Source organism: Triturus cristatus, chromosome 7 (genome assembly GCF_964204655.1).
Source record: "Triturus cristatus chromosome 7, aTriCri1.1, whole genome shotgun sequence".
NCBI classification, from domain to species: domain Eukaryota; kingdom Metazoa; phylum Chordata; class Amphibia; order Caudata; family Salamandridae; genus Triturus; species Triturus cristatus.
Window position 1 is genome coordinate 447,808,172 of NC_140590.1, and position 13,568 is coordinate 447,821,739.

The window sequence follows — 13,568 nt, forward strand, 5'->3', positions numbered from 1 at the left end:
TCCAGGTCCTACCCTAGGGGTGACTTTTAAGTATGAAACAATAATGTTTGGGCCTGTCAGAAGGTTTATTTTGACAGGCCAAAATGGCAGCTTAAAATTGCACACACAGTCTGCAATGGCAGGCCTGAGCCATGTTTAAAAGTGTTACTTAATTGGGAGGCACAACCAGTGCTGCAGGCCCAGTGGTAGCATTTAATTAACAGGCCCTGGGCACAGGTAGTACCACTTTACTAGGGACTTAAATGTAAATTAAATACTCCAATTGGGTATAAGCCAATTCTACCATATTTTAGGGAGACAGCACAATCACCCATGGATTTGACTCTAATCTCTATCTACTAACTTTGGTAGAAAGAGATGGGTAACAAAAAATGATGACTCATCACTGTGGGCTTAAAGATGAAGAAAATATTTTTTTTCCCGACCTTTCAAACTTTGCATGTGCGCTGCACCCTATAGCACACATACAAAGAGGTAAAGGCTTAATTAAACTTTGCTGAAGCGTAGAATGTTGTGCTGGAAAAGTACCCTTCCAGTGTAAAACCTAAGTGTGATATCACTCAAACACCCTTGCACTAGGGTGTAAGGTGTGTCCATTGGCTCATGGCAGTCTAAGTTATGCCAGCAGTAGAGGAGAGAGTTACAGCACCATTTGTTACTAGATATGGTGCTGGTGTGCTCTCTAATTTTCACACAATGCATCGCAGCAGCTTTGGCTGTTGGGAATCGAGAATTCCCTTACCATGTGGAATAAGGTGCCTGCAGGGTGTCCACACTGCCAGCATCACTGTGTCAGGGTGCCCCTCACCCTATGTAGCCGTGAGGGACTGTAGTAAACATGATGTAAGTGCTTCAACTGGATGAGGAAAAGTCTCATCGATATTGCCAATGTCCTAGGGGCCATTTTGGCCTCCACCCAATCATCCTCATCTAAGGGGCCCAAATCTCGTTCCCACCGCTCCCTCATTGTAGTCATGGGGTCTGGAGGGTTATTGACTAACGAGCGATACAGACAAGAGATGCCCTTTTTAACGAGTCATGATTCCAGCAGGTATCCCTCCAGGGAATTTTATTGGGAGAGGGGTTCTGAGGAGTGGAGGAAGAAAGTGAAGGACAATTCACAGCTGTAAAAAGTGATAAAACTGTGTCTTGTGCATAGACCAAGCACTGTTAACATATAATGCCTACCAGTATGGATGACGTGATTCCACACCTTGTAGTCCTCTTGGTCTTAATTAACATTATCTATGCAATGATTTGCACACTTGTATGACACATTGTCTCTATATAACATGTTTGTGATGTAAAGCGCTTTGACAGTCTACCCAGGGATGAGTAGCACTATAATATAAATGCGAGAGAGGAGCTAAGAAGCGATCGGAACACCCATTGGAGGGTGGTAGTGTGGAAATCCATGAAGGATGTCATTGGGGGGGCATCAACAAAGATTGCCTCAGCGGGCACCACCAATGGTAAAGCTGGCTTTGAAGTAGTGTAAGGTTCCTAGAAAGACAAGTCTATCTCCTCGTTTAGAATTAGCCATTGTTGGCCCCTTAAAGTGGCTCGTGGCCAGAGATTGCTGCAGTTCCAGGTCGATGGGTCTTCCCCCAGTAAAGAACGTTTGAAGTTCGAAGGGACCTACTGCAGTCATCACACTGACCATCGTGTGAGACCACAACAAGATAAAGTGCAGAAACTGTGCCTTTCTCGATTTGAATGTTGTTCGAAACAGCGGGGTGAAACATTAACTTGATGCCTTACCAGAGAATCAAAACAGCGGCGAGAAAAATAATAAAAGTTTCATATTTCCTTCGCCCACTATATCACTTCCACTTCAATAGCAACAGTCCAGCTGAACTTTCACGACAGTTCTCCACCACAGAGGACAAAAAACAACCCAAGACCAGTTTCAGCGTTTACCGATGACGGGCGAGGCTGGGAGCCTCAGGAAATGATGCTGAGCGATGCAAAGGCAGGAGGTGGAGAGAAGGGACTGCTACATGACACAGGCAGGGGCACCGGCCCTTCTGGATATTGCTCCCAGTTCTGCAGGAGAAATCACCAAAAGGACTCATTGCTGGCTGACAATACTTATAAAGGCTACGCAGTGGCGCAAGACCTGTGCGTGGAATTTCAAGGACATAAACGGGTATATCATGAAGGAGCGCATGGAAAGGGACACATATAAAAGTACCACAGTGGGGCGAATTCCGTAAATGCATTTAATATATTATAGTAATAATACTATGACTAATTATTTTATAGAATGTTTCAAACACCTCGTCTGCAGTTTTAAAGCTCTGTAAATAAATGATTGTCTTGCTACTCAGAATTTAAGGCTACGTCTGATTCAAACCTGTGACTCTATTTCCCAGCCGTGAGCGTCTATTTCACTGAGCCATCCCGTCAGCAATCTAGTAGAGTAAAGCTTCCCACACCATGCACCACAATGTCAGACTGATTTGGAATAAGTTCTAGAGAAATGCTACAAAGGGCTTCTTTGATAATGGCTGTACAAAGTGACATCCTACGGAAAGATTATTATGGTCACAATGAGGAACCGAGTCAAATAGGCACTGGGGACAAATAGAGTAGAATGGTGTTAGTGTGAGGAGAAAGACACGTTTTGGCGCCCCCTACCTTCCCACTACATCTACAGATGTGCGCTGAGAGCAAGGGCAGTTTTGGCGCCCTCCATCTGCAATCAATATTTACATGCATGTACAGCGGTTACTCAGAGATGGTTGAAAGCCACAGACCAGTTTGTAGTTCTAAGTAAATTCCTTGCTCATCGCGTGGAAATGTATTCCCAGGTCTATCCTTTACTCCAGCAATAAAATGAAGCCACCATGCTACGGTTCCTTCACACTTTTACTGGGCCCGGGAATGAAACCTAGAATTTTAAGTACGGCTAAAGGTTCATTTTACTGCATTTCTGATTGGGAATGTATAGCAGTGTGCCCCGCAGCAGCACTTATTCTTGTACAGGAGTGCAAATAGTTAATTAATCACTTCATTTCTCCTAATGAATCGCAAGTTCACCTAATAACATTTCCCAAATATCCCTTCCAATTATGAATGCAAATATATTTCCAGAGAACCGCGAAAATATAGTCAGTGTGTGGTATAATAAAAGGATAGTCCGAGGCAAGTCTAAATAACTTTCTGCTTTTAATTTTAATACGTGTTACGCTCCAGGCGCACCCATGCAGATCAGACAATGCATGTCGATTTGACTTTTTTATTTGAGAAAATAATGTGACTCCAACCACAGCCTGAGCAATAGTCAATGGTCAATATGCTGATGTCACAGCTTGTCTGCTCAAAGGTATGACCGCGTGAAGGAAAAATCACGGCTGTGTTGTATTGATTGTGCGCATCTAGCTGTTCAGACAAAGCCCATTCACGTAAACGTGCATGCGAGAGAATATACATGCGACCATGTGCATGAAGCTAAATGAACAAGACCTTGCACGTGTGACTGGACATTTGAGCCTGTGCAATATACCTATGTGAATGAGTACAGGGCTAGTTCTAGGATTTTGTGGGCCCAGGGTAGAGGGGGATGTGTGAGGCCCCTTTAATTTGCATAGACTTGAACCATTCAGGGCTGTCTGCATCTCAATAGATGCCCCTCTTCCTGGGGCTGCTGCCCCTCCCTCTCAGCCACCTACAAGCACCTCTTAACAGCTGATAAAGGGCTGAAGGTGTGAGGGTTGCTTATCTCCATAGAGAGTTAAAGGACTGCCAGGGAGCTAAACAGCCAGGCAATAGTCCTCTCCCTGTGCCTCTGTGTGGGTGGGGGGAGGAGGCCTAATTGCAGGGCAAAATTGAGGAATGTGCTTTCTTACAACTAGGACTTCCTCCCACCCCTGGGTTCATCTCGCTACACCATAGCAGTGAGGCCAGGGGAGGGGGGCCCCCTAAGGCGGCGCACTTGCAAAGTGGCACCTTTCATGCGTGGCCCGACTGTGTCTCATGAGTGCGAGGCCCCAAGTTAGAGGGCTGACTGCAGTGCCATGGGCAGAGGCAAACACTGCCCATGCCCTGCGCCGGCCCTGAGTCTGTACCATGTGACTGTACAAATACGACTCTGAAAATGCACCTGCATAAATGCTCCTGCAAGCACAAGTGTGCAAACCTGTGTCTGAAAACATGTCAATGTACAGTGGAAGAGTAAACATGACTTTCAAAGGTGTGACCCCTAGTCGTGAGTATGAGAACACATTCTGGCGTTAATATTATGATTTTGAAAATTTCATTGTGGTAATGGAAGGGTCCTGGGGATGTGACTGTGCAATGTGACTGAACATGCGACTGATGAGTCTGCAACTATGACTGTTAAGATATGCAAGTGAAAATGTTGTTACAAAAAGTGATTGTGAAATTATACCTGCATCAATGTAACTACACACAGGAGTTTGCCAATGTTGATATTTGTATATGAGTATTGAAATTAGCCATCTTTTTTGTGGTGTTGACCCAGATTTTAGCCGTCTCAACTCATTTCTGTTGGCATAAGGACTTTGTATGTCTTACTCCTGTTAACCAGTGGTTGTGCCCCCCATTCCAAACATGATAAGATTGGTATGCCACTTTAATATACTTATACATGCCTTATATGTGGTACTGTATGTACCAAGGTCCTGTAAATGAAGTGCTGCCAGTAGACAGCATCACTTGTCCCACTATAGCATCCCTCTGAAACCTATCTTAGGCATTCTTTTGCAGCCTATGTGTGCAGTTTAAAACTTCTTTTTTGACCTGATAAAATAAACCTTTTGTCAGGCCTAAGCCTTCCTTTATAATGCTTATAAATCACCCCTAAGGAAGGTGAAAACAGGTCATAGGGCACAGTGCATGTCTTTAAATAGTAGGACATGTTTACATGTCCTCAGAATGAAAAAAGCCTCAATGTTATTTTTCAATGTGGCAAGGTTGGCCTCCTATAGACGAACACTGGTTCACCATATTACATTTAATAAGTGCTAAATTCAGTTTGAGAACAATTACAAAGATTCTTCTTTTATTCATTTTAATCATAATTTAATTCCCCTTTTAGGGTCAAGTCAGATTTTAAATTGTTATTTTGGGGATGGCACTTTTTTTAAAGTTGACATTTGCCTGCCTAAAGTTTCAAGGGCCTTTCTGTGAGTGGTCAGTTGCTCTGGGTCTCGTGATGGCTACCCCACTCTTCTTCAGCACAAGAGGGGCCAGAAAGTGAACAAAGGGGCCTAGGTGTAGAGGAGAGTGGGTCATCCTGGCTGGATGATTTGAGAGGAGATATGCCTTCACCGGAATGCACTTCAATGGGTTAGCCTGAGGGCTGTGCCCAGCCCTACCTGACTTCAGACAAAGCCTGCCCTGTCACTGGCAAAGGCAGATCTAACCTGGGTCTGCCTGCCCTTTGTTTCCCTAAACAAGCAGGAGCCAAACACAGAGGAAGGAGAAGAACTGACCAGAATAAGTTTTAGGTTTAGGGGTGTCCCTCACCCATAGTTTGGCACTGGATATAGAAGTGGCATCCCTAGAACCTGAAATCAGAATACTCCTGGACCTAAGAAGTTGCAGAAGAATGACTGCCCTGCTGTCTAAAGAAGAAAGATTAGAACTGCTTGTCTTGAATTCAGGACCCCAGCGTGTCGCCTAGGGTCAGTTGACTGACCTTCTGTTTGCGTTACAGGGACACAACAAGCTTTCAGAGGCCTTTCTTGCTTTCCAGCTGACCTGACCCACCTGACTGAGTCCTGACCCCCTCATGCTGCTGGAGTCAGTGTACTTCTCCCTGCTTAATTGGTTTCACCAGATCAGAGAAGAGTGGCAGACAGCCCGCAAGGCCTCTCTTTACAGCACCGTGTAGCTCTTTAACTACAGCGTCAACAGAACTGGTGCAGAGGCTCACATTGCATCAACGTGCAGTATTTGCACCAAGTACAGAAGATACAACTCTTAGTGGGCGGAACTTGGTCCTGTATCTAGTCTGTGCTACGCCGTGATCAGCCTGAACTTCTAACTTTGTCTCGGTCCAATGCGATCAGATTATCACTGTTGGCACTGTTCTATTTCTGCCTTAAACTTTAAAACTGTTTAACTCCGGTTCTAGTGATAAGATTTTTGTTGTTTTGGTGTTATTTTATTCATTAAAATCTATTCAATTTTTTCATTGGTTTGGGGGTCCTCTTGTGAAGTGTTTTCAATTTATTGCTGTTTGAGTACTGCATAATTACTTTACACATTGTCTCAAAGTAACTGAAAAATTAACATTGGGGCACCAAACACGTAATGAAATAGCTATGCAAAATACCACTGTTAAGGCAAAACTCATTTTTGTAAAAATGTTTCATAGACATAGAACATTAAATCACTATAATTACAAAATGTGAAAAAATCCATCCCACGAAGGCACTCAATGAAATATAAAGCTCATTATAAGTTACGCTACGTTGCCGCTTTGATTGGGCCCTTGCTCAAAATGCATCCATTTACATTGTATATACTTTTTTAATCTAACATGTCCTGGCACTCAAGCAGTCTGTTCAATAAATAAATAATTGGTCAGAAAGAGCATCACATCAGACAGAGCAAATGGTGGTCATGTTGCCGCGGAAATGTTTCTGTGTACAATTTAGTCATCAGAATGCATCATCAGAAATGCTTTAGACTGAGTTCCTTTCAGGTTAATAGACAGTGCGAGGATATGGAGCAATTTGTGTGTTTTCCAAGCGTGTTGTGCACTTAGGAAAAGACGTGCTATTGATCTTGTGTCAAAACATGAAGCATGTGACTTGAAGATCTGAGGGGATCAAAACAATGATGAGCCATTAAACGTTTGCTTACATTTCTGACCTATCATTAAATGAGAACTGTCACAAAGCTTTGTATTTAGCACTTTAGCATGTGTCACTTCAAGCAGTGAGGTTAACAATGCTTAACTTACAAAAGAGTACGTGCTGGGGCCCAAAATCCGACCAAGGCCATGTGGTCTTGATTCTACCTCATGCCCCTTACATCCACCATCTTACTTTCCCAGTCCCTTTATCTCACTTTTGAAGTTTCTTTTTTAATCTCTACTGTCTTCCTTCATCACAGTTTTCCTGTCTTTTTCGCCCCTTCGTTTCCTCCTCTGACTTTCTCTCTCTTGTTCAGGATCAAAGGCTGATGTTGGAAAATAAGACACAGTCCGCAAAAAAGTGTGCCAGTAGGTCCCATTTGAGCTTAACTGACTCAAGTAAGCATTAGAGCTAAGCCAAAAATGTGCCTGTGTTTCTTGCATATGGGCTGGCAGTCAAATGTTTTTTGTGCTTGCAATTTATATGACCTTGAAAGACTGCCATTTTGTTGAAGTATTTTAGTTAAATTGTGTTGACTGTTGGAGTGTGTTGTAAGTGCTGCCAAGTTGGCCTCTGGACTTTGAGCCTCCCGGTTGGCATCAACGTTCATTTAGGGGGTCAGTGCTGTTATTGAGTATACCTGCCCTGAATATGTGGATGTACGATTGGTGCCAACTTTCTGGATCATTCTCATGAAATTTAAGTGACATGCTCTCATGTTTTTCTCTCATGGAGTGCTGCTGCTTTATGAAGCACTGCCATCTTAATTTTCCTCATGATTCTCAGAGGCTCTATTTTGAGACATCAATGCAGCGGGAGCTATGTGATTTAATAATTCCGGTGGCACCATGATTTTATCTCAACCATACTTGACTTCTCACTCGACAGCTAAAGGAACTCTTTGCCACATTTGTTTGGCAATGCTAACTCTGCACTTCAGGCACTGTCAAGGGGAATGTACCTTTCCACTCTTCTTCCACACCGGAAGTTCTCCTGAACTAAGCGGGTTGGGGTATGTGTTACCTCTACACTAGGCACTTTGAAGGAATTTTATTTACTGCAATGTAGGGCTATTGCGGATCTCCTCACAAAGCGTTTCAACTTCCAAGGAGATATTCTATGCGTGCCCAACTCAAATCAGCGGGAAGGAGTGCTTGCATTTTCCTTACAGGTTGACATACATTGACGGTGGGAATTTATTGACTGTTGTCTAAACTACTTTAATTGTTTTACAGAGCTTTATTTCCTCATATACTGACCCATGTGTACGCCTTTCAGACACTTCATTCACCGTGACCTAACTGTGCAAAGTATCTTTCAACTTTACACTATGTCCTCCTTAGGAGGTAATGGCTTATTATCTTTTGCATCCTCACGTATAAGAAGAATTCATTTGAGTTCTCTCATATTCATCTTTCCTTTATAGGTAGATATTGAAGCAAAAGCACAAACCATCATCTCTTCCATCATCTACAAAGCTCATTACTTAGCCTAAAACTTGCAAATGAGACTTCACTCCTAAGAACCTCTCTGCCCTCATGGAAGTATCTAGCAACCTTGGGTTGGGGAGCTCTCCCTAAGCCTCTGCAGCTGTGTTCAAAGAAACCCTCTGTTTCAATCAAGAAACCAAAGATGGATTCCCACTCTCCACCCAAAACACCCTAAAGGATGTTATGGAGGACAAAAGAGCCTTGAAACCCTTCATTGTGAAAACAAACGCTTCCTTGATACGCACTGAGGAGAAATGGCCCTCTCACGAACAGTATGTCACTGACATTGAACAAAGGATGTGATGTGGAAGATTCGATCTCTGAGTTTTCTCATCTGACAAAGGAAATAAAATTGCTCAAAAAGGCTATTGAAGACTTGGAAAACAGGAATCCCAGAAATAACCTCCACCTTTATGGAATCCCGGAGAACTCTGAAGGTCCCAATATAATTTCCTTTCTGCAAAGAGCTCTCCCTTCAATAGTTCATTTACCTGACAATAACCTATTGAATATTCAAAGAGCCCATCGTTGGGCCCCAAACCATCTACTACATCTAGAAAGTATTCTTTTCCTGCAGCACACTGATTTATGGCACATCTTTTCTGCAGCCAAACAAGGGGGCACACTCCAATGGTCTAGTAACAAGGTCTTTTTTGCACAGGATGTCTCCAATGCAACAGTTGCAAGAAGAAAACCTTCCCTGGAATTTAGACCACAACTTAAATCCTGGAACATCAGATATGGCTTAATCCACTCATGCTTTTTAAAAATTACTTTCTAAGAGAAATATTAACTTTTCAGGATCCAGCTAACTTATAGGATTTTCTCCAACAGCATTGTCTCCAAGACATGGAAATTGGAGCTACAGCCAAGACGTGACTGTTATAAATGCCTTCTTTGTTGTTTCTCTTTAATCACATAATGCTTTTTTTGTTTCGATAATCTTATTTTTTGCATTGTGCATTCCATATAACTCACATTGGTCCAATTGCCTTTCATGCCCAATTGTATTATTTGGCGTATGTGTCTTGTCTAGTGTGTATAACCCCTTCATTGAGCGTGCTGTTCTCACGACTCCCCATTCTTCATACTAGATTGTAAGTCTATTGTAACATTTTTTATCCTATTGTGCTTACCTTTCAATAAAATGTTTCACATTACACACCCCTGTAAGCCTCTGCCTTTCTCATTACATGTCAATGTTGTCATATCATGCTTTTGGAAGCGTGCCCTGTTCCCTTCTTTGTTCGCTGGAGCCTATTCTGGTTACATCTGCTTTAGGTGCTCTGCATCTTCCTCATCACTCCAGTTATCTTTTTCTTCACGTTATATAATTTTTGCAACTAAGGTTTTTGTTGCCTGGGTTGCCTTTATATCTCCTTGATCTTTTTGGGGGTCCCTGTTTGCCCCTTTATCTATCACTTTCTCTCTCCTCTAGTTTTGCTTTTTTCTTCTCTCTCTGTATTCTTCATTAAAGCTTCATTTCTACAATATGCTCATGCCAATATTTTCCCCTAATGTTCAACTATGAGTTTCTCTTGAATACCAATTAGAGTCACAACCTGAAATATTAACCCCTTCCATGCCCATGACGGAACGGTTCCGTCATGAGCATCGGTTGCGCTGTGCTCATGACGGAACCGTTCCGTCATGGCCCCGCCCGCGCTCGAACCCTTCAGCACCGCGGGGGAATTCCCGCAGCGCTGAAGGGGTTAAAGGTTTAAAAAATCCCAATAAATGCCAATGTGTTTTGTCTCATTTAGCTAGATAGCGTTGCCAGCTTGTATTACTTCAAGAAAATCACCTCACTGAATCAGACATGAATAAGCTTAAAAAACAATGGGTGGGCAAACTTTTCTCCCCCTCCCTCTTCTCAACATAAAAACAGAATAGCCATTCTATGTCATAAAAGTTTAAATAGCTCCTTTATCTCCCAAGAGAATGGCAACAAAGGTGGTTGGGTTCTGGAATGACTTACTATTGATGGTATTACTTTCACAATTCTAAATGTTTATGGCCCCACTAATCCTGATCCTATGTTTTGGAAGCATATGTCACAATTGGTCGCTCAAACCTTTTACTGAAAACCTCTTCTTAGGGGTGACTGTAACCAAATCATGGACCCTTTTCTTGATCATCACTCATCTATGAAATTTCTCCCCAAAGCGTTCACAAATCATTTAAACACACACTCCGCCACAATACCCTCTTGGGTTCATGAGACTGGCTCACCCTTCTCTTCATGATTTTTGTTATTCCACCTGATTAAAACACAGACAAGGATAGACTATATTTTCCTCTGCAAAAACCTCACTCAACACCTTGTCACTTCTGAGATTGGCTCTATTTTAATCTTGGATTATCTCCCTGTGTCCGCAAATGTATATGTTCTTCGCAATGCTACATCCAGATCCCGTTGGAGGTTCAACAATCACTTACTATCCAATAAGGATTTTATTGCTTTATTTGTGGTGATTGGACATGAATATTACAAGATTCATAAGATAAGAGTCTTTTTTCACTTTGCATGGGAAACATTCAAAGCGGCATCCAGAGGTTTTAGCTACGTCTCTAAAAAATAAAAGCTATGGAGAAGGAATCGGCTTCCACGCTCAGTGAAATTAAGATATTACTGAATAGATACTTTACAGCTAAAAATAATAAAATGGACCTTGACGCATTGGTGGCAGCCAAGATTCAATGCAATGAAAATAAGACGTCAAGGGCATGTGGTACTCTCCTTAACCCATTCCGTGATCGCGATGGCCGTTGGCGGACGCGATCACGGAATGGGTTAAGGAGAGCACTACCTCGCTGGTGCTGCGCACGTCCTTTGGCTGACGCGGCCCCGCCCACTCATTAATTCTCCTGCACTGCGGGAGAATTTGCGCCGCGGTTAAGCGGTTAAAGTGAATGCTAGATGCTATGCAATATGCAATAAAACAGGGACTTTGTTAGCTAACACTTTAAAAGTAGGAAAGAAAAATCCTCCATCCCCTCTATCACCAAACAATCTGGTACTATATTTTTTTGCAATGTGGACATTGCTGGATGTTTTGTAGATTTTTACCAAACACTATACGCTCCTGAAGCCACACCTTCTGAAGACTCCCTCTCTTTTTTCTTACTCTTCCATGTGTAAGCCTTCACAAGTCGATACGGCCCCTCTTGAAGATCCAATATGTGTGGAGGAATTGTTCTCTGCAGTCAAGCGTCTTCTACAGGTAAAGCACCAGGTCCAGACAGATTCACGGTTGAATTCTGACCAGTTCTCGAAATTGCTTTTCCCTAAACTGTTCAAATTAATCATTCACTTCCTCACATTGAACAAATCATCTAGATCTTCTACGGAGGTGAGGATTTGTCTTATTTCAGAAAAAGACACAGCTCCCTCTCAGTGCAAGAATTAGCATCCCATATCACTGATTCATACAGATTGTAAACATTTTGCTAAAGTGCTTGGTCTATGCCCTATTGACTTTATGCTTGATCTAGTTGATGTTGAGCAGTCTGGTTTTGTTAAAAATAGGACTATAATGGAGAATTTGCTGGTCTTTTAAACATTCTCAGTAAGTCAGCTAAACTCAACCACTCCCTGGCAGCGATGGCTCTAGATGCTGAATGATCAAGTAGATTGGAATTATCTAATGCATGCTCTTTGCTGACACGGGTTCGGCTCTCTATTTCTTCTATTCATTTTCTTACTATATTTGTCCATGTGTTCTTCTGTTTTGATCAATGGTATTCAGTTATCTTACTTACCCCTTCACAGGGGCAGATGGCAGGGTTGCCCCCTATGGGCAATGCTGATTGTTCTTGCACTTGAGCCTTTCTTATTTAGGTTGAAACATTCTGAAACCTTCACATGCATTTGGTTCAATAAGGTTCACATTAAATATATGGCTTACGCGCATGACATCCTTCTCTACATCTCCAAACCCAAAACATCTCTCCCTAACATTTTTGAAGAACTAAATGCATATTTGAAAGCATCAGGTTACACACTTAACACAGAAAGCTCCGCAGTGACGCCCCTTAATACGTTCCCTTATAAAGCTCCCTTTGCTTGGATGGGTCTATCAGGGAGCACTGATAAGATTAAATGTCTAGGTATCCTATACTATAAAAATCTGAGAGATACTTTGCAATCTAATATGGATATCATTCTTGCTAAAATCACAAAACGAACGGAAGGCTGGTCCCCTCTATTTCTGTCAGGGTGGGGTAGGCTGGATACTATTAAAATGATGGTTCTTCCAATTATTTATTTCTTCCTCATGATGCTACCCATTAAAATTCCAGCTAAATAATGTATAGCTAATGTTAAACCACTTTTTAGGTGGACCTGGCTAAATAAGGATATATATATATATATATACTGTTCCTCAATTGATTCTACATATTAATTTAATTTGTACTTTTACAAATCTCTCCTCTTCATGTAATCTTTACCCAAAATATTTCAAATAATATCAGATCTACACTGACTTCTCTTCCTACCCCCTCCATTCAGGGAAACTCCACTGTCCTCTAACAGATGCATACTTCATGCTTCCAAGGACTCCGTTTTTCTATAAAACAGTGATAACCCCCCATCCCCTTTAGGTGGGCCAAGTTCCTTGAACCTAGCTGTATTCTCAAAAATGCTAAGGTGGAGGTTAACACACTGGTCAAGGAGCTTTGGGCAGACAGAAGAAAGAAAAAAAAGTTATCTAAACCCTCCATCTAGAACTACTACACTCTCTTATTTACAGGCCAACCTCTTATATATTTATCTTTTAAACTTATTTTTCTTTTTAGAGCAGGGTCAATACATTGGTCCTTCTTTTTTTAAACATTTTTAGACTCAGGGAGAAACATAGTATCTACTTTGGGTGATGGGTAGAGGTGTGGCGCCGCGGCCAGGGCGACTGACTCCGGAATCTGGGGATCACGGTTCGATCGCCGGCGGCAGAATAGCCCAGCACCATGTGACTCTGGGCAATAGCTTGCTTAATCTTCCCGACGGCCCCCAGCGCCTAGAGACCCTTACGGGTGATTGTTCGCGCTTTACAAATGTGGATTATTATTATTATTACTTATCCATGTGACAGTCAGTCTTCACAATCACTTCCGCACTTTATGTTCTTTTGAAAATTGCACAGCTTAGCTCGAAAGAACTTTCTGATGCCTTTGTTTCATAAACTAGGATTCTGTTGGTGTAGAGTAGCTTTGCTCCACTTACAATTTTTAAGTTCATGTGAAAATG

At 42.2% G+C, this 13,568-nt stretch overlaps 1 protein-coding gene across 3 annotated transcripts in view; it reads right to left on the reverse strand.

The window, feature by feature from the left end:
- The window catches only part of SHISA6 (shisa family member 6), a 1,379,883-nt gene that overhangs the window by 771,479 nt on the left and 594,836 nt on the right, over positions 1-13,568 (reverse strand). The gene's annotated exons all lie outside the window — the stretch shown is intronic.